General features: G+C 36.8%; 1 protein-coding gene and 1 pseudogene across 50 annotated transcripts in view; one reads left to right on the top strand and one right to left on the bottom strand.

The window, feature by feature from the left end:
- The window catches only part of LOC145513854 (UDP-GalNAc:beta-1,3-N-acetylgalactosaminyltransferase 1-like), a 71,134-nt pseudogene extending 54,271 nt beyond the window's left edge, over positions 1-16,863 (top strand).
- Positions 1-23,116, bottom strand: part of FUT8 (fucosyltransferase 8) — a 367,612-nt gene that overhangs the window by 308,468 nt on the left and 36,028 nt on the right. For 19 of the 50 annotated variants that reach the window (XM_081509992.1, XM_081509994.1, XM_081509999.1 and 16 more), the window contains exons 2-3: positions 10,520-10,617; positions 4,789-4,873 (exon numbers count right to left, since the gene is read on the bottom strand). The exons of 3 other annotated variants lie outside the window; for them this stretch is intronic. The gene's annotated coding sequence lies outside the window, so the exon portion shown is untranslated. The remainder of the gene's footprint in view (positions 1-4,788; positions 4,874-10,519; positions 10,618-23,116) is intronic. 28 more of the 50 variants (XR_014059426.1, XR_014059425.1, XM_081509990.1 and 25 more) reach the window with 3 other exon arrangements.

Raw genomic sequence — 23,116 nt, 5'->3', positions numbered from 1 at the left:
TATATGCACAGCATGGCATCTTAGTCAGATAAACATAAAACCTCACACTAAAGATCTATTTACCTCCTCTTTTTTTATCTAATATGCCATGTTTGGATAGCAACAAAAAATTACAAAGCATTGTAAAGGAAAAAAACACAATCTGAAGAAACAAAGCATGCCTCAAAACCAGACTCATACAGCAGAGGTTTTAGAATTAGCAATGGGTTAAAAAAAGCTATGGTAAATATGCAAAGGGTTCTAATGGAAAAAGTGAACAACATGTAAGAACAAATGGGTAATAAAAGCAGAACATGGAAACTCTAAGAAAAGATCAATAGGAAATGTTACAAATCAACAACAATGTAACAGAAAACAAAAATGTCTTTAGTAATAAACACCAAACCAGATCCAGGAAGCTCAATGTACACCAAATAGGACAAATACTAAAATACTTACACCTAGGCATATCATGTTAAAACTACAGAAGAACAGATGAGCAAATCAACAAAAAAAAGAAGAGAAAAAAACAAAGAGAGGGAAAAAAATAAACCTTATCTAGAAAGAAGCAAAATAAGAATTACATTGAACTTTCTCTTCAGAAACCATGCAAACAAAATGAGTGAAATAAACACCAACCTAGAATTCTATACCCAACAAAATTATCCTTCAAAAGTGGGGGAGGGAAAAACAAACCTTCTCAGACAAAAACTGAGAGAACTGAAAACCTGAGAAAATTGAGAAAAACTGAAAATTGAGAGATCTGCCTTGCAAGAAATGTAAAAACAAGTTCTTCAGACAGAAAGAAAATTATATACTGGTAAGAAACATGGATTATATAAAGAAACGATGAGCATAAGAAAAGCAATATATAAAGGCAAAATTAAAACTCTTATTTTTCTTATTCTTAATCTAACAAATAATGTGTTCAAAACCATGTATTTTGTGATCACAGCTTATAGAAAACTTAAATGAATGATAGAAATGCTATAAAGGATGGGAGAAAGGAATTGAGAATACTCTGTTATAAAGTACTTGTGCATCCATGAAGTAGTGTAGTATTATTTGAAAATGAACTTGGATTATCTAGAAATGTATAAATGTTAACTCTGAGGCAACCATTCAAAAAAGTTGCTTAAGAAATATAATGATATACTATAACAGGATAGAAAATGGGAGCATATAAAATGCTCAATTAAAATGAGAGAAAGCAAAAACAGAGTGGAAGGCCACAAAAAAAAAAGAAATACGGAAAAGAAAAAAAAAACTAAGAATTAGAGCAAGGAATAGAAAACATTTAAGATATGGTAAATACTAACAAGTATATCAACAATTACTTTAAATGTCAGTGATCTACATACAACAATTCAGAGTGACAAGACCCAATTATAGGTTGTCTGCAAAAACCCACTTATAAAGGCATAGATATATTACAGGAAAAGGGATAAAGTAAGATATATTATGCTAACACTAACCAAAAGAAAACAGAAAGAGCTGACTTCAAAGCAAGGAAGATTTCCAGAATAAGGAGAGACAGTATATAATGATAGAGGGTTGATTCTCCAAGAAGATATAACTATCCTTATATACATGCGGCTAACAACAGAACTAAATACTTGAGGTAAAAACTAGTAGAACTGAAAAAAGAAATACATAAATTCACTATTATATCTGAAGATTTCAATACCCTGCTATCAGTAAATGAACCAACAGGCTGAAAATCAGTAAGAACATCACAGAACTGAACAGCACCATCAATTAACTGGATCTAATTGACATCCATAGAGGCTTTCCAGGTGGCACAGTGGTAAAGAATCCCCCTGCCAATGCAGGAGACACAGAGACATGGGTTCAATGCCTGGGTCGGGAAGAACCCTTGGAGCAGCAACCTGCTCCAGTATTCTTGCCTGGAAAATTCCATAGACAGAGGAGCCTGGTAGGCTACAGTCCATGGTCTTGCAAAGGAGTTAGACATAACTGAACACAGCACACAACTGACATCTATAGACTACTTCATTCAACAACAGCAGAATATACATTCTGCTCAAGCTCAGGGGGAACATTCACCAAGCAGACTATATTCTGGGCTAGGAAATACACCTTAACAAATTTAAAAGAACAGACATCAAATGAAATATGGTCTCAGACCACAATGAAATTAAGCTATAAATTAATAACAGTAGACAGCCAGAAAATCCCCAAGTATGTAGATATTAACAACATATACAAATAATACATGAATCAAAGTGTTGAGGATTTTTTTTAATTTTTTAACTAAATAAAAATGAAAATACAGCATAAAAATCTGTGGGATACAGCAAATGCCATACTATATTTTCTCTCTCAGAAAGAAACTTAAATAACACTGGATGCATATATTTAAATTAAAAAAGTGAAGTTGACCACTCAAGTTGCTGCCTTAAGAAACAAGGAAAACAAAAAATTAAATTCAAAATAAGCAGCAGAAAATAAATAATAAAAATCAGAGCAGAAATCAGTGAAATTGAAAACAGGGTAAACAAGAAAATCAACAAAACTAAAAGCTGGTTCTTTGAGAAGATCAATAAAATGAATAAGCTCCTAGCCAAGCTTCCTAAGGAGAAAAGGAGAGAAGAAGTCAATTACTAGTATCAGACATGAAAGAGGGGCCGTGACTAGCAATCCTACAGATATTAAAAGGATAATAAGGAAATATTTGAATAATTCTATGCCCACAAATTTGCTAACTTAGAAGAAATGGACCAATTCCTTGAAAGACACACTCTGCCAAAGCAAACACAAGGAGAAACAGATCATGTGAATAGGCCTATACTGACCAAAGAAACTGAATAAACAAATAATCATTTTCCACTAGTACATTGTAAGTCAATTATACTTCAATAAAAAATAAAGAAAATTTTAAAAAAGGAAAATGTGTTCAACATGGTCTTCCTTCCTTGCTTTTTTTTCTACGGAATTGCAGGAGTAGCTGGGGAGGAGGGGAAAGAAATCCTCTAGATTTCACAGTCTAGAGACTGCGAGAGTTTCATGCTAGAACAAAAAGCAACTAGCCACACACAGATTGAACACAGAACTGAAACCATATACTCTGCAATGCATTTAATACTACCCACGCCCCAAATTTATAACCACTGGAACATGTGAATTTGACCTCACTTGGAAACAGGATCTCTGCAGATGTAATCAAGGTAACATAAGGTCATACTGGATTAGGGTGGGCTCTAATCCAATGACTGGTATCCTTATAAAAATAAGGAAATCTGGAGACAGATACAGAGAGAAGATCCCCTAGAGGAGGGCACGGCAACCCATTCCAGTATTCTTGCCTGGAGGATCCCATGGACAGAGGAGCCTGGCAGGCTACAGTCCATAGAGTAACAAAGAGTCACGCACACATAGAGGGAAGACCACCATGTGAAGATGGAGGTACAGATTAAAGGGCCGCTGCCACAAGCCAAGAAACACCAAAGATTGCTTAAAGAGAGGAACAAATTATTCCCCTAGAGGCTATTCTTTTAAGTGACTAATTTGTCACTAATTATACGGCAATTTGTTATAGCATCCCTAGGAAACTAAAACACCTACACACATACACACAGACACCCCTTTCTGTGTACATGAGCCTGGCTTTACTAGTCCAGTGTCTTCGTTAGCATACTCTACTATTCCAGGAGATTTTTGCAGGAATATAACTTGACTGTTCATTACAGAAATTTCACAAAAGACTCATCAAGACTCCAACAGAAAGCATCAACAGTTTTTTAAATCCTTGCATCGCTGTTTTGATCAATTCTAAATTTTTGTATTGATATACATGATACTTACTCAATATTAATCGAGCTCCATTATCACCATTGCAAGACTCAAATAAAATCAAACTTCAAATTCTAAAATTTTTACCTTGACTTTGCCCTTTTAAGGCATTATCAAAGTTCTGTCAAGGTGGTATTCTCCTGTACTACAGTAAGCAACAAACTCAACTTTTTTTTATCAATAGGTTGTGTTAGTGATATTTGGTGAGCCAGTATCAGATAATCCTGGCAGAAAATATGACACCCCTGGGTCAGAAACAAAGAGAAGTTTACTACTCAAAACAACAGCTGTAGCCAGTGTATCATCTTTTGCACTGGTTCCCCAAGCTTCAATTCCTAAAAGGCAATACAATGAAAGCCAGGTGATGCCTGCACACACAGTGGGTTACATTACAGGAGAAGAAAGCTGAAACCTAGGAACCGTCAATATTTTAAAGGAGTTGCAAGCAAGAGCATCCCACCTTTTTCCAAGAGAGATTATCTTGATTATCCTGGACAGTAAGGAAATCTGCCCTCTGCTGTTATGAAAATACAATTTCTATCTTCTCAGGCTGTCTGCGATGCAAATTTCTTTCAAAAGAGGGCCCTCAACAAAAGCTGCCAATGCCTCTGGCTCACAAGATGTGCTGAAGCATAAGAGACTCATGGAGAATCATCTCTCAATAGGTATCTCCCTTGTCCTAAAGGGCTAGAGACTTTAGGAAATCAGGATGAAGTTAGTATACAGCAATGAGTAGAAAATGCTCCAGGAAGAAAACATTTAGACAAAGAGGTATACTACCTGTATAACCTAAAACCACTTTGTGTGTCTTAAACAGTCTCTCTCAACAAGCCTGTATATCAAATACGCAAAAGTAAATAATTATATGTTTGATTCTTACTTTTATTTTAAACTATTTCATTTCCAAAAGAGTATACTGAACGAGGGTTTTTGTTTTGTTTGCTAATTTTATAGGTTTAGTAGTGCTCATGAAACAAAAGAAAAACAGGGACTTGCCTGGAGGTTCAGTGGTTAATACTCGGCACTTCCACGACAGGGGGCACAGGTTCAGTCCCTGGTCAGGACACTTAATATCCTCCTGCTGTGCAGTGCAGCCAAAAATTTAAAAAAAAAAGAAAACTGTTTACTAGTTCTGAACTTCACCAATTTTACCTGTAAATACGATTATTAAAAGAAATCAAGAGCAGAATATAATCCACATTTTAGAGTACTTAGATTTTTAACCCAGAAATCTAAGGTCCAAATTTATCTAAAATTTGCAAAAACTTTGGGTCTTATTTAATATTATACATTTTAAATTAATCCACATAAAAATTTAAGGTTGTTGAAAAATAAAAAATAATTTGCTAGATTTTTCTAGCTATATATTTAATATCAGCATATTTTTTGCATCTGTTTGAAAATGAAGATATCTCATATCCTTTCAACAGTAACCTGTTTTAACTTAAAATCAGTTGAAAGAGAAATTAAAACTGAGTTTTGTAAATAAACAATCTTAAATTGAGTAATTTAAGTTTATTTCAACTCTAAGATCAAGCAATGATCCCTGCAGAAACAGAAGCAGGATGATGAGTAAAATGAGCACTGCATAACATGTCTCCAGCTAGCTGTGTGACTAAATCATATCACCTCACCTCTCCAGATCTCCATTTTCCTATTTACAAAAAAAAAAAAAGGTATTAGACTAAATGTTCCTTAAGGTCCATGTCACTTAACAGTTCTACAAGTACAGTTTTCACAGTTCTGATTGATTCTATTTTCTCATAATTTCAGAGAATTAACTTCCTACTTCTTGCCCTGACAAGCTTGAAGAATCCACAGATGCAATGTGCTCTAATGAACTCAAAGAAGTTCACTAATGGGTGGGACTAAGTCATTCGTTCAGCAAGTAGTAATACTTGCGGTAGAAATAATTCTTTCAGAAAACACCAAAATCTAAAATGACCCTCAATAGAAGTTCAATAGTCTACTTGAGAATGTAGGTGCATGAAATTCTAATAGACTTTAGAAATTATATAATATTTGCCTTAAAATTTCTTGCCATGCTCTTCAGCAAATGGAATCAGTATTCCTACAAACTAGTAATTCATTCCTTTTTCTAATATTTGGCTTTCAATAATGTTTTTGAAACATTGGAAAAGACCCTGATGCTGGGAGAGATAGAAGGCAGGAGGAAAAGGGGACAACAGAGGACAAGATGGTTGGATGGCATTACTGACTCAACGGACATGAGTTTGAGCAAGCTCTGGGAGATGGTGACGGACAGGGAAGCCTGGAGTGCTGCAGTCCACGCAGTAGCAAAGAGTCAGACACGACTGAGCGACTGAACAACAACAAATGTTTTTTATGTTTATTATAAAGTTATGCCAGATAACTAATATAATTAACAAGACACTCACAAAAGAGCTCAAATCCTGAAGAACTTCTGAGCATAGCATCATCTTTGACTCTGTGTTGAATCTGCCCAATGAACAAATATTCTCTCAGGAACATCTTTAAAACGCTCAGTGTCTGCCTAAAATGTTTTATCTATTTCTGAAACATTCCCTGAGAACATAATATAGCATACCACTTATCTAACAGAGACTATGAAAGTTATATAATTTATCTAAAGATACGCAGAAACAAGAAAACAGTTCAAAGTTGCACTGATTCTTTTTTCAGTGTTCAGGCTTAGGAGTTGAAATTGAAACCAACATTTTCTGAATCTAAGCATGACATTTTGCTCAAAATATTTTTATTTCTATAGCACATAATGAACTAGATATTCCTTATAAATATTCAAATAGCTTTTTGATACCACTGAATAAGCTAATCTTTCATGTTACTAATTTCCCCAAGGCAGAATGACAGTTTCCATCATTTTCATCCCAAATATTCATTCAAGAAAGTTTAAATTGACTTTTCATGCCCAACCTTTGTCCTTTTTACATACATTTTTAAGACAGAAGACTTCTTATAATTACTTGATTTTTCTAAACAGATAACTCTTGTAGCTCCCTATATAGGGTTAACTACATAAAAACTTCTACATTTCTGATCTACCACTATACTCAGGAAAGCTACCTGATTTTTCCATAATGAGGATAACACATAAGTTCCAATATACCCCCATCTTATAATTTTGCATCACCTCTCTTTCTGTACTCAAAATGATCATTAAAAAAAAAAAAGATCATAAATTGCAAGTCTCTTCCCATACCCATAAGATCTGTTAATTTTTTTCTAGTTAACTTTTAATGACATTTTAAAAAAGAAATGCAACCCCAATCCAAAAAGGCAACAGTTAAATCATTGTGATCTCTTTAAAAACACGTAACATTGTTTTAATAAAGAATATATAATCACATTATTATTTTACACTGTATGACTCCACAGTAAATATATCATATACCATGACAAGTAGAATTTATTCCTGAAACTAATGAAAGCACAGCATACAAAAATTAATGTAATATTCCACATCAACATAATGAAGGAAAAACTCACATGATCATCTCAACTAACACATAAAAAGTGTTTTACAAAATTCAACATACTTTCATGATAAAAACACTCAATTAAATAGGAATAGAAGGAAACTACCTCAACATAATAAAGCCATATATGAAAAGCTCACAGCAAACAACATACTCAATGGTGAAAGACTAAAAGCTTTTCCTGTGAGATCAGGAAAAAGGTAAGGATGCTCACTTTCATGACTTTTGTTGGCTATAGTACTGAAAGCTCAAGTGAGAGCAATTAAGAAAAAGAATACAAGGCATTCAAACTGAAAAGGATAAAATAAAATTATCTCTGCTTGCAGATAATGTGGTCTTCTATGTAGAAAACCCTCAAGACTTCACCAAAACAACTGTTAGAAGTAATAAATGAATTCAGCAAAAAAAAAGATACAAAGACTAAAGTCAGTTGCATTTCTATACGCAAACAATGAACAAATTGAAAAGAAAATTATAAAAATAACTTAATTGACAATAGCATAAAAAAGAACAAAATACTTAGGAAATAACTTAACCAAGGAGGTGAAAGGCTTGTACAATGACAACTATAAAACATTGCTGAAAGAAATTAAAGAAGACATAAATAAACGGAAACAAACCTCATGTTAATATTCTGAAAGACTTAATATTGCTAAAATGTCAACACTATTCAAAGCAATCTACAGGTTCTATGCAATGCTTATCAAAATCCCAATGAATTTTGCACAAACAGAGAAAAAAGTATCCTAAAATTCACATAGACTCTCAAGGGACCTCGAATAGCCATGAAAATCTTGAAAAAGAACAGAAAAACTGGAGGATTCACCCTTCCTGATTTCAAAATTTCACTGGAATGCTATAGTAATCAAAACTGTGCAGCACTGTCATACAGACTAGTGAAAGAGAGCTTAGAAATAAACTCTCACGTATATGCTCAAATGATTTTTGATAAGGGTGTTAAGACCATTCAATGGGGAAAAAGTAACAGTCTTTTGAACAAATGAGTGCTGGGGAAACTGGTCCACATACCTAATGCCATATACAAAAATTAACTGAAAAGAGATCAAGAACCTAAATGTGAGACTTAAATAATAAAACCCTTAGAAGAAACAAAGCACAAAAGCATCAGGACACTGAATTTCACAGTGATCTCTTGGATAGGGGGACACCAAAGGCACATGTAAAAAGAAATTAAAAAACAAATTTGACTTCATGAAAATTAAAAATTTTGTGCACAAGATACTATGCATAGAATAAAAAGGCAAACCACAGAATAGGATAAAATACTTGCAAATCATATATCTGATAAGAAATTGATATCCAGAATATATCAGAACTACCCTAGAACTCAACAACAACAAACCAGCATGACTCAAAATTGAGAAAAGGACTTGAAACAACATTTCTCCAAAGATATGTAAATTACCAACATGAAATGACATGAAAAGATGCTCAATGTCAGCAGTCATTAGGGCAACGCAAATGAAAACTAAAGTACAATACTACCTCATACCCATTAAGATGGCTACTTAAAAAAAAAAAAAAGAAAATCCTTGCATTGGCAAGGATGTGAAGAAACTGGAAGCTTTGTGCACTACTGGCGGAAATATAAAATGGTATAGCTCCTGTGGAAAACAGTACGGTGGTTTCTCAAAAACTTAAAAATAGAATTATCTTATGATCTAACAATTTCACTTCTGAGTATATACACAAAGAGAAATAAAAGCAGAGCCTTGAAGAGATCACTGTATACCCATGTTCACGGCCACACTATTCACAGTAGCTAAAACATGGAAGCAACCCAACTATTCATCAGCTGATGAGCAGATAAGCAAAATGTGATATATGCACACAATGAAATATTATTCAAACTTAAAAAGGAAGAAAATTCTGCAATATGCTACAAATGGATGTACCCTGGGCACACTACACTAAGTGAAATGAGTCAGTCATAGAAAGAAAATTACTGTATAATTCCACTCATATAAAGTACTTAGAGTGGTCAAAATAAAGACAGAAAGTATCGTGCTGGTTGCCAGGGACTAGGGGAGCAGAGAATGGAAAGTTATTGTTTAATGGGTATAGAGTTTCAGTTTTACAAGATGAAAGGTTATGAAGATGGATGGTGGTGACGGCTACACAACAATGTGAATATATTTAACACCACTGAACTGTACATTTAAAAATGGTTAAGAAGGTAAATTTTATGTGCATTTTATCACAGGATTAAAATAGAAGAAAGTGCGACTGCAATCATCATCAAAAACTAGAAACTCCCCACATGTTCATCAGATGGTGAATGGATAAACTAACTGTATACGTATATAGAGAGATAGATAGTGTTAGTCACTCATCATGTCTGACTCTTTGCCACCCCATGGACCCCAGGCTCCTATGTCCACAGAATTCTCCAGGCAAGAATACTGGAGTGGATACCCATTCCGCTCTCCAGGGGATCTTCCGGACTCAGGGACTGAAACCGGGTTCTCCTGCCCTGCAGGAGGATTCTTTACTGTCTGAGCCACCAGGAAACTAACTGCAGTATATCCATACAATAGAACACTACTCAGGAACAAAAAAGAATGAACTACTGGTACACAACGTGGATAAACCCAAATGCATTATGCTAAGTGAAAGAAGCTAGATTTTAAAAGCTACACATTAAATGATTTCATTTAAATGGTATGCTGGAAAAAGTAAACTACAGGGACAAAAAAACAGATCTGTGGTTGCTAGGGATTGAGATGGAGAGAGGTTGACTACAAAAAGGCAACAAGAGTGAATTTAGAAGATTATGGTAATGAATATATATTTGTCAAAATTCACAGACTTAAAAAAACAAATAAAAATTTGAATGTATAACTGAAATATGAATAAGAATGAAACTTTTCAAAATAAGCTACTAAAAGTTTCAAACAATTTTAAGATGAGTAGTTTATTTTCAGCACTAAAGATGCCACATGATGAAAAGGTACAGTGTACAATATTCAGCCACAACTTATCTAGCAGCACCTTACTTTAAAGTAAAAAACTATTATATAGGAAATAAAACATTTTTCATTTTATGCACTGCAAATTGTACATAATAGGTAGCGTGGTAGGTACATAATTCAGTTAGAGTTTAAACTGACTTGGCCTTTCTACTTCACTGGTGTATATATATGTAACTTCAAATACAAAATTATTCATTTCTAAAAATATTAACATATAATTGGAAAAGAGAAGTGCTGTCCACAAAATCTACTAACCTGAATTTGTTCAGTTAATCAATAACTGCAATAGAACTCTTTATCAAAACTGGAAACACCATCAGAGTCATGAGTGCTCTCTTAGAAAAAGCAGCAACCTGGAACAAAAAATATATATATACAATATGAACTTCAGTCCTATTCAAACTTTAGTTACCGTTACTATATACTTTTCTAAAGTCTCCTTTTTTTCCCTTATGTAGCCACTCATAACATGTAAAAATTTTGCATATTCACTTATTCTGCAAGCCACGCCTTTCAATATGCCTCAGATACGCAGATGATACCACCCTTATGGCAGAAAGTGAAAAGGAACTAAAGAGCCTCTTGATGAAGGTGAAAGAGAAGAGTGAAAAAGCTGGCTTAAAACTCAACATTAAAGAAACTTAAGATCACGGCATCTGGTCCCATCAGTTCATGGCAAATAAATGGGGAAACAATGGAAGCAAAGACATTTTATTTTCTTGGCCTCCAAAATCACTGCGGACATTGACTGCAGCCATGAAATTAAAAGATGCTTGCTCCTTGGAAAAAAAGATATGACAAACCTAGACAGCGTATTAAAAAACAGAGTGATTACTTTTCTGACAAAAGTCCGTATAGTCAAAGCTATGGTTTTTCCAGTAGTCACATATGGGTGTGAGAGTTGGACCATAAAGAAGGCTGAGCACCAAAGAACTGATGCTTTTGAACTGTGGTGTCAGAGAAGACCCTTGAGAGTCCCTTGGACTGCAAGGAGATCAAACCAGTCAATCCTAAAGGAAATCAAACCTGAATACTCATTGAAAGGACTGATGCTGAAGCTGAAGCTCCAATACCCTGGCCACCTGATGCAAAGAGCCAACTCATTGGAAAAGACCCTGATGCTGGCAAAGATTGAAGACAGGAGGAAAAAGGGACAACAGAGCATGAAATGGTTTGGATGGCTCCGCCGACTCAGTGGACATGAGTCTGAGCAAACTCCAGGAGAAGGTGAAGGACAGGGAAACCTGGTGTGCTGCAGTCCATGGGGTCGCAGAGTCGGACATGTCTGAACAATAGCAACAATGCCTTTCAAATCCCACTAAAAAACAGGCTTTCATTTTGCAAATTATATTCAAACACAGTAACACTCAGTGTCTTAATTTGCTTCATAGTTCATCTTAAGATAAATCTACACCTATAAAACTGCTTTGTGAACACAAAATTCTTAATTTTGTCTACATCTTAACACAAGGTCAATCAGAAACATCTTTTTCCAGACCAAAGCTCGAAATCATCTACATCCCTATATCTCAATTAGCTCTACAATCTAATTTCTGACTATATTCTACATAAACTTTCATTCAATTTAATTTGCTTGCTTTCCACAGAACAATTCTGTCATTCTCAGCTGTCACCATGCAACACACCATTCCTTCTTTTTAAAAGAAGTATTTTTCCTCCCTTATCCTCTTTGTTAATCAATGCATATTCATCAGCTTTCTCAAAATGCAGCTCCTCATTCCTGCCTGAGAGCTGATAAAATCATTCTGTACTCCATTAATCTCTGAAAGAATATTTTGTATCCTTTGATATGTGTCATCTCATATAGTCTTCTGGTTAGCAACACTATCTCCTACTTCTTTTGTCACCTCTTCTCCATCACCTAGCAACATGTTTGACACACAGAAAGTAATCACTATGATTGACTGACAAGTGAAATGGTCTTAATGAAGATTCATATGTCATATGTTCACTGAGTGTGTACATACGTGCAGCTCACCAAGTAGAAAAACCCAAGAATAACATATAGACTCAAAACAGTCTATGGAAACATATCTTTCTGCCAGTTAATTTACTGTTGTTACTACACGAGATTATTCTCAAATTGTCAGATGTAGTCTTTCTCCAATGACAGCAAAGCCTATTGAAACCAATTTCTGATGATTAGAAATAATACAGAAGTATCATTACCAGTTCCATCTCCCCAAAAGTAATCCAATTATGTTCATTCTAAATTCCAAGAGTCAAAAATTTATTCTGAGACAGAAGAGCCTATAAAAACATTTAATAAATAATTCTAAACCAAAAGCAAGCACATTTGTATATTGTCTTATGGTAAAGAATCTGTCAGCAATGCGGGAAACCGGGGTTCGATCCCTGGGTCAGGAATATGCCCTGGAGAAGAAAATGGCAACCCACTCCAGTATTTTTGCCTGGGAAATCCCATGGACAGATGAGCCTGGCAGGGTACATTCCATGGAGTCCAAAGACTCAGATACAACTGAGCGACTGACACTTTACAATTTACATTATCTCTTCTGAAAATTCTCATTGAAAAGGACAAACCACTCCCAAGTCAACTACCCCCAGGGCCCATAAACTGACAATTCTTAAATGGCCATTAACTACAAAATCAGTCAAGGCTCATTGTGATTCCTTCACAAAACTTCACAAACCTCCCACAATAATTCAGTATTATGGGATTTATACTTCATCATGAAGTAATTGGTACCAGATTTCTCTTTAGTCAGTAAACACCTGCAAAACTAGGCAAAATAGGTGACAGGACAGTTTCCAGACACTGGACAACAATTAGTGTAGATCTGCATTCTCTGAGAGAAGAAAACAAGCTAGATAAGCCTACACATACCTTGACTTTCTGCCAAGAGACATGTTACAGACAATACTGCAGGCAGGGAGATTCAAAGGAGAGCACAGCAGGGTCACCAACATGAAAAGACAAACATCAGAGTTCAGAAGAGATATATGGCAATTATTACTGGAATTCTGTACCAGAGAGGAGGCAGTAATGAAGAAACAAGTTTCAGACATCTCCTCTTGAGTCTTTGGCTTCATGCTAATTTGCACTTACTTGGGATAAAACTCCCAGTGGGCTATGGTCTATAGGGTCGCAAAGAGTCAGACATAACTGAAGTGACTTAGCATGTACGCACACAGGGTCAAACTCCATAAGGCAAAGGTGGGGGCGTGGGAACCTGCTGGGGAGCTAAGAAAAATGACTAATTCATTCAGAGCTACAGACATGTGAGTTGCACCTAACAAGAGGAGAGAAACCTTGCATACTCTGGACAGTAAGTAAAGGCCTCAGCAGGGCTGAATTAGTCCCAGAATAAAGATTAATCGATGATGATGCCAGCAGAGCTTAAAAACAAACCCTGAAGGAAAAACCTGATCCTCAACTTAACATCTGTAAACAGATGGTGAGCTAAATGGAAAACCTCATAATTCACAGGGCATCAGGTAAAGTATTCAAAAAGTTTCTGCCTCAGGAATACAGCAGAATTATATTAAATGGTCCTAATAAGGAATACCTTAAAGGATTAAATATTTCCCAAGTAACCTAAATACATTTTAGGAAAAGCTTCAAGAACACTTAGAGGAATACAAAAATATCCAGCACCCAACAAAGCATAATTTACAATGTCTTCTGTTACATACCTAACAAGCATTAACTAATTTGCCAAGCAGGTTTCAAGAAAAAAAGCCAAGAAAATAAGAGACAAATGAGGAGAAGTATCAATCAAAACCAACCCAGAAAGGACACAGTTTTTTACAAAACTAGGAAACCAAGATTAAAAGTTATTATAAATGTACTCTATATGCTCTGAAGCTAGAGAAAAGACTGAGTGCACTTTAAGTTAAAAACACAGAAAAAAGACCCAAATCGAACATCTAAAATGAAAGCTAGAATGTTAGAGATGCTCTACCTGACACTCAGTGAATTAGGCTCTATTCCTAACGTTGCGTAAGCTCTGAGTACTGTATTCCTTTTAGGTGATTTCCTTTGACCGCACATAGTTGCCTCACAGGCATGTACTGATCAGTACTCAACTGAATTCTTGGAAGGGACTTCCGCAGATCCGTAAAACTCTCTTGCATACTCTGCCCAGTGAGCTCTAGCTGCCTTGGCTTCTCAGGCTCCCAGCACCACCTCCTCAATTCAGGAAGGTCGCTAGCCTTCTCTGGGGTTCTACTGCTCTACTACTCCACGCCTAAAAACACTCCCCAGGCTAGACCAAGCATAGGTCTCAGCTGGTTCCTGCCTCTCAGGGATCAATGTCTTGGGTTGCCTGATGGCAAATGCCTCAAAAACTGCTGTTTCATGATTTTTGCCTAGTTATTTCAAGTAAAAGGATACCAATCCCTGTCACTCCAACTTGGCTGGAAGCACTATTTTAATTATTTTAAAGGAAAACTATGAGTTAATCTAACTTTGTGGTTGCACTGAAAGCTGAAATTTTCCAAAAATTAGATGTACTGTTAACACCACTCACCGTGTTAATAAGTTATCCTTAACCATATAATAAATGCAGACTATGTGGTTGAATTTCAGAACAGTAACCATGAAAGTGAAATAGGCAATTAGTACACATACAATATTAAGAGAGAATACATAAAGAGGTGGAAAGTAAGCCCCAAAGGAGAAGAACATACTATGTTGTCTCTTTCCCTGTAGCATTAATACATACATCAATGAATCTGGTATAACAAGGGAAGTTGCTGCTTCTAGCATACATTTTATACTAGCAAATAGACATCAGTAAGTAGATAATAATATGCACCCAGAGGCTCAGACCTCCGCGACAATCAGCCGTCCCACCAGAGGTAAGGAAGATCTGGGTTTGCAGTCTTCAAATGGGAATAGTTTCACCTTTCCCTAGGCGGCTGAGAGTAGTTCACAGCAAATCTTTTGATTATAGCATGGAGTACGGAAAACAAAAAACTTCAGCTATTGCTTTGGTTTCATCAGAAATTCTATAGGTATGTGACTTATAAGCAGTATATGGCAGAATTTTAAGCCAATCTGAGAGTCTCTGTTTTTCAGTAGAAATTCCAAGTGTTATTTTTGACTACTTCTTACTACTGAATGTTCTGTTGGTGAAACTGAAGGTCTTTCGTTCAGAAGGAATAAATCAAGAAGATCATAGATGGCTGAGATTAAATGAAGCCCCTAGGGTTGAGCGGTGTCTAGCAGCCAGAACCCGAGGCTCATGGGCTGCTGAGTGGCTGTAAATACCTGCAGTGCTCCACCCTTCCAGGTAGGATGTCACTGAGATCCCTCCAATGAAGCCTCCTGCTGCCGTTGCTCTTCCGTTTCCTGGTGATGTGGCACCTCAGTCTGCCTCACCACCATGTGACAATGTGTGAACTGGATGTACTTCTATGAGTCCATTTACAGACAAGACTTCCACTTCACAGTTCAAGAGCATTCAAACTACTCTCATCAAAACCCATTTCTTGTCATCCTAGTGATTTTGCACCCCTCGGATGAGAAGATCAGACAGGCCATTAGAGTCACTTGGGGTGAAAAGAAGTCTTGGTGGGGATATGAGGTTCTTACATTTTTCTTACTGGGCCAACAGGCTGAAAGGGAAGACAAAGTGTTAGCGTTATCTTTAAAGGATAAACACCTTTGATATGGCAATATAATACAAGAGTTTTTATAGTCACATACAATAACCTGGGGCTTTCCACATAGCTCAGCGGTAAAGAATCTACCTGCCAAGCAGGAGATGTGGGTTCAATCCCTGGGTCAGGAAGATTCTTTGGAGAAGGAAATGGCAGGCTACAGTCCATGCGGTGGCAGAGTCAGACACAACTTAGCAACTAAACGACAACAACAATAATCTGATCTTGAAGATGATTATGGCATTTAGATGGATAACTGAGTTTTGCCCCAATGCTAGGTACATCATGAAGACAGACACTGATGTTTTCATCAATACTGGCAAGTTAGTGAATTATCTTTTAAATTTAAACCACTCAGAGAAGTTTTTCACAGGTTATCCTCTAATTGATATTTATCCCTATAGAAGATTTTACCAAAAAGCCCACATTTCATACTCGGAGTATACCTTCAGTGGTCAAGAATCCGCCTGCTAATGCATGAGACATAAGATCCCTGGGTCAGAAAGAGCCACTGGAGGAGGACATAGCAACCCACTGCAGTAATCTTGTCTGGAGAATCCCCATGGACAGAGGAGCCTGGTGGGCTACAATCTATAGGGTCGCAAAGAGTCAGACACGACTGAAGTGACTTAGCATGCATACCTTCCAGGTGTTTCCTCCCAATTGCAGTGGATTGGGTTATATAATGTTCAGAGATCTGGTGCCGATAAAATTTGTAAAATGACAAGGCACATAAAATCCATCAAGTCTGAAGATATTTATGTTCAGATCTGTTTGAATTTATTAAAAGCGGACATTCATATTCCAGAAAACACCAATCTTTTCTTTTTATATAGGAATCACTTGGATGTCTGTCAACTCAGATCTGTGACTGAAGCCCATGACTTTTCTTCCAAGGAAATTATCACATTTTGGCAGGTATGCTAAGGAACACCACATGCCATTATTAATCTGACATTCTACCCAAAGCCTAGACAAGGGAGCGATACTTTGTGGAAAGTGTTGAAGTTAGGACCGTGAAATCTCCATCAGAAAACTTGTGGGCAAGTTACTGTGTTGGACAGAAATTCACGACAAGCCCATAGACTGAAGATGGGAGGGTTGCACTTGACCTACAGTTTATACTGACAACTATCAAGTCAGGCCTTTTAAAGATGATATTCAGAGGAATTAAACATCATAGCTCAGTCAGGAAAGAATCTGCCTGCAATCCAAGAGACCCAAGTTTGATTCTGGGTCAGGAAGATCCCCTGGAGAAGGAAATGGCAACTCACTCTAGTATTCTTGCCAGAGAAATCCCATGGGCAGAGGAGACTTCCAGGCTACATACAGTCCATGGGATCACAAGAGTTGGACATGATTTAGTGACTAAACCACCACCACCACCAAGAAGGAATGGAAAGGTTTTTTTAATAAAACTAATAGGACCAAATAATTTGAAGACATCACTCTACAGACTAGAACTTCTTAAAAGGGTTTCAATGAATTATAAAGCTCATTTGTCCGTAACAACAAAGCAGTGTGGAGTATTATTTATTCACTCAACAATCTAGTCAGTTCAGGATTTTGTATATATCTTACATGGATTACCAGTATTTTTAATATATAGTTCTATGGAAAAAAACTAAAGTTATACCAAAATTTTATTTGTTTTTGGTCATTCACAAGATACTTGAAGATGTTGCAGTATTTCGAAGCTATCAATCTTCATTTAATAATAGTGTTTTGTACTTCCTGGGTGTTTGAATGCTATGGTTGTTTCAATACTATATAAACAGAACAGTGAAAAATCACTCTTTAAATTTTTTTCACTCTTTAAATTTTTACTTCACTGATGAGTTTATTATGAATAGCTCTATTAGTATGAAGTCATTGGTCACTACTGTGTATCAGTAATCTCTTGGACTTTGATAAATATTTCATTGTGGTAAAACAGAGAAGAATTAAAGCAAGAAGATCTGAATTACTGTCTTGTTTGCAGAAATATAATCCCATTGTTTTTAGATGTCACCTCATCTGGCTGATGATTCCACCTAGAAATCAGGAGTAATACAGAATGCCAGGCAGCATATTTCCTTTGGAAAGGACTCTGACGCCAAAAAGAAAAGAGAGAACATGATGGCCAGAAAAAATATCATGAAAGGAATGCCACATTTCAGTACTTGAGGGAAAGAGAAGACTAAAGATTCAAGTGGCATCATTAACTGCCCCATGTTTTTTCTCATTAACAATCATTCTGAGAATAAATAGGAAAACAGAACAAAAAAGAAAATATTTTGAACTGATAACCAAAATGAATTTGAAAAATAAAAACACTGAAAAGCCTGTTCAGTTCACTGTTACAACAAAAATGAATTCACTATTCTAAGAATGTTAAACCCATAATTGTTGGTAAGCAAGATTTCCTATAATGATCTTGAAATGTAACATTCCTTTGAAGCAAAATAAAAAACCAAGTTAGTAACAAGGAGAAGTCCTCACTACTTCCTCTCCTATTCTGAAGTTGTCTACATTGACAACATAAACTAATAACCCATCAACTTTAATTTTATCTATTTTCTTACCAGTTAATAGGGCCCACTTAAATTTTTATTCATATTTTGGTCTAGGTAAATTTGTAAGTTCCATTTGACAGTATAATGTCAATTACCATTTTTTCTTCCTCTTCCTCCAGCCAGCCCTATATGCCAAAAATTATTGGAACAGAAATTTAAGTGACTTCTGTTGTCTTTAATTCAAAACTTTCTTCAGACAAGCTTTGCAGAATCACAAAAAATAAAAATAATATTTCTGAGAAATTAGAAATAAAAATTATACATTTATCTATATAGTAAATATCCTTTTAGTTATCATCCTTTCAGCTAGTCTGAAATCAGAAGACAAAGTACTGAAATTTCCATTGGTTATAACACCGTCATTCCTTTTAAATTCCCATGTCAAATAACTTGACTTTCTCTTTTTCAATGTGCCTTACGTTAATGCCTTAACAGACCTAACAGAAGCAGAAGAGATCAAGAAGGGATGGCATGAATAGAACTGTACAAAAAAAGATCTTAATGACCCGGATAACCACAATGCTGTGGTCATTCACCCAGAGCCAGACATTTGGAGTGTAAAGTAAGAGGGCCTTAGGAAGCACTGCTGCCAATAAAGCTAGCAGAGGTGATGGAATTCCAGCAGAGCTATTTAAAATCCAAAAAGATGATGATATTAAATGCTGCACTCAATATATCAGCAAACTTGGAAAACCCAGCAGGGGCCACAGGACTGGAAAAGGTCAGTTTTCATCACAATTCCCAAGAAGGGCAGTACTAAAGAATGTTCAAGCTACCAGACAGTTGCACTCCTTTCTCATGCGAGTAAGGTTATGCTCAAAATCCTTCAAGCTAGGCTTCAGCATTATGTGAATCATGATCCTCCACATGTTCAAGTTGGGTTTAGGAAAGACAGAGGAACCAGAGATCAAATTGCCAATATCCACTGGATCACAGTGAAAGCAAGGGAATTCCAGAAAAACATCGACCTCTATTTCACTGACTACACTAAAGCCTTCGACTGTGTGGATCATAACAAACCGCAGAAAACTCTCAAAGAGATGGGAATACCAGACCACCTTACCTATCTCCTGAGAAACCTGTATACGGGTCAAGAAACAACAGCTAGAACCACACATGAAACAACTAACTGGTTCAAAAGTGGGAAAGGGTACAGCAAGATTGTATATTGTCACCCTGTTTATTTAACTTATATTCAGAGTACATCATGTGAAATGCCAGGTTGGATGAATCACAAGCTGGAATCAAGACTGCCAGGAGAAATATCAACAACCTCAGATATGCAGATAATACCACTCTAATGGCAGAAAGTGAAGAGGAACTAAAGAGCCTCATGATGAGGGTGAAAGAGGAGGGTGAAAAAGCTGGCTTGAAACTCAACATTCAAAAAACGAAGATCATGGCATCCAGTCCTATCACTTCATGGCAAGTAGATGGGGAAACAGTGACAGATTTTATCTTCTTGGGCTCCAAAATCACTGAGGATGGTGACTTCAACCATGAAATTAAAAGACGCTTGCTCCTTGGAAACAAAACTATGACAAATCTAGATAGCATATTAAAAAGCAGAAACATCACTTTGCTGACAAAGGTCTGTATAGGCAAAGCTATGGTTTTTCCAGTAGTCATGTACAGCTGTGAGAGCAGGACCATAAGGAAGGCTGAGCGCCAAAGAATTGATACTTTTGAACTGTAATGCTGGAGAAGACTTTTGAGAGTCCCTTGGACTGCAAGGAGATCAAACCAGTCAATCCTAAAGGAAGTCAACCCTGAATATTCATTGGAAGGACTGATGCCAGAGCTAAATTTCCAATACTTTGGCCAACTGATGCAAAGAGTCAACGCATTGTAAAAGACTCTGAAGCTGGAAAAGATTGAAGGCTAAAGGAGAAGGGGGTAGCTGAGAATGAGATGGTTCAATAGCATCACTAACTCAATGGACAAGAGTCTGAGAAAACTCTAGGAGACAGCGGAGGACAGACGAGCCTGGTGTGCTACAGTCCATGAGGTCACAAAGAGTCGGACACGACTGAGCAACTGAACAACAACAAACAAAATTTATATACCAAACTTATAAATATATTCACCTTTTGACTTAGCAATTTTACTTTAGAAATTTACCATTAAAAAAATAAATAGTATACAAACATATATGGACAAGGTTATTCCCCACATCACTGCTTTCAACTACAAATTAATGGAAAAACCCTAAATGCAAAAAATTTTAAACTGGAGTGTGGTTGGTTAAATTATCACAACAACACAATTAAGTAATATGTTGTTCTAGAAAGATGAGAAAGATCTTCCAAGATATAATAAAAGAAAACAAAATAAAGGGCAGATGATTTACTGTATACAACTTTTGAGTATGAAATAAGAAATAAGAAATACCCATGAATCAGAACAAAATATTTAACCAAGAAAATAATAAGACTGGTTACCAACAAGGCGTGTGTAGTGGTTTACTGTGGCTGCTGTAACAAATTACCACCAACCTGGTGGCTTACAACAACAGAAATTTATTCTCTCATCATTCTGAAGGTCTGAAGTCTGAAGTCAGTTTCACTGAACTAAAATTAAGGTGTAAATAAGGCCTCACTCCCTTAGGAGGCTCTAGGAAGGAATCTGTTCCTTGTCTCTTACAACATCTGGTAGTTGTTAATACTCTGTGACTTGTGGCTCCAATCCAGCTTCTGCCTTTATGATCACATTGCCTTCTCCTTTCTTATGTCAAATCTCTTGTCTGCTTCCCTCTTAAGAAGAATATCCATGACTGTATTTAGGGCCCACCCAGAATAATCTACCTCAAGAGTCTTAGTCAAATCTGCAAAAATGCTTTTTTCAAATTAACAGATTTCAGAGATTAGCACTTGAATGTCATCCATGAGACCACATTTCAGCCTATTGGGAATAACTGAAAATGGAGTGGAAGAGATGGGAGAATGACTTTCAAACTATATAGTTCTGACTCCTGTTAGAACAGTAATTCCTATAGTTCTGAACCATATGAATGTTTCACATACTCAAAAAATAAAGAAAATCAACAAGGATACAGGAGGAATAACCCGTAAGGTGCTATATAGACAGAAAGAACTAGACCTAAAAGTATTTCAAATAGTTATACTGAATATATCCACACTGAAAGATGTGGATAGAGCCACTGGGAAAGAACTAACTAAAGTAACTTTGGAACATGTTATTTTGCCTATATACTGTCAAGCTGAAAACAGAAAGACCACTAGTTAATTTTTACCACTAGTGTGACTGATCAACTTTGAGACTACCTTTTAAGCATACTAGAATTGATTTACTAAGTGAATGTATTGTAAGTAATAAAAGTCAGGTCTATCACTGTTAGCGAAGGGAATCAGAAATGCTGAAAAAGTTATGAATCTTATGATGCTGGACTGAAACTGAAGGTATCAACTTGAACTATATATGTAGCTATACATACACATAAATAGAGAGATAAGAACATGTGAGTGCGTGTATCTCCTAACTCTATCAACTGAGGGAACTTGGAAGCAATGACACCCCATTAACAATGAACAGGACAACTAGCACCCAGACCTTTCATCTAAATTCTATTCTCTTCTAATGGAGAAGGCAATGGCACCCCACTCCAGTACTCTTGCCTGGAAAATCCCAGGGACGGAGGAGCCTGGTAGGCTGCAGTCCATGGGGTCGAGAAAAGTTGGACACGACTGAGCGACTTCACTTTCACTTTTCACTTTCATGCATTGGAGAAGGAAATGGCAACCCACTCCAGTATTCTTGCCTGGAGAATCCCAGGGACGGAGGAGCCTGGTGGGCTGCTGTCTATGGGGTCGCACAGAGTCGGACACAACTGAGCGACTTAGCAGCAGCAACAGCATTCTCTTCTAATAGGAATTGAGACTTCTGGGAAAAACAGCTCATTCCATTTCAAGGGGTGGAACAGTACAAGAGAGACCAAGAGCATCTTATGCCGGAAACTAAGGAAATGTTCAAAGATGGAAATATGTCTTAAGGATACAGGAGTCAGTCTGAAGGGACCAAATCTGGGACAACCCGAGAATCAAAATAAATGGTATCAATTTGACAGTACTAAGTAAAATAAGAATACATGTGTATGTACATGCTAGAATGTCAGCTAATTAAAGGAGAAATTCACCAATTGGCAACCACCATATTAATAACGGGCTTCCCCAGTTGCTCAGACAGTAAAGAATCCACCTGCAACGCAGGAGACCTGGGTTCAATCCCTGGGTCAGGAAGATCCTCTGGAAGAGGGCATGGCAACCCATTACAGTATTCTTGGGCTTCCCTGGTGGCTCAGACGATAATGAATCCACCTGCAATGCGGGAGACTCGGGTTCGATCCCTGGGTTGGGAAAATCCCCTGGAGGAGGGCATGGCAACCCACTACAGTTTTAATTTTTGGGTTTCCCTGTAGCTCCGTTGGTAAAGAATCTGCCTGCAATGCAGGAGACCCCAGTTCGATCCCTGGGTAGGGAAGATCCACTGTAGAAGGGAGAGGCTACCCACTCCAGTATTATTGGGCTTCCCTGGGGGCTCAGCTGGTAAAGAATCCGCAGAAGCACCTGGAGAAGGGCATGGCAATCCACTCCAGTATTTTTGACTGGAGAATCCCATGGACAGAGAAGCC

Source organism: Giraffa tippelskirchi, chromosome 7, assembly GCF_054371585.1.
Source record: "Giraffa tippelskirchi isolate mGirTip1 chromosome 7, T2T-mGirTip1v1.2.pri, whole genome shotgun sequence".
NCBI classification, from domain to species: domain Eukaryota; kingdom Metazoa; phylum Chordata; class Mammalia; order Artiodactyla; family Giraffidae; genus Giraffa; species Giraffa tippelskirchi.
Note: the sequence above shows the minus strand (reverse complement) of the source record. Positions and strands in the feature narration are given on the sequence as shown.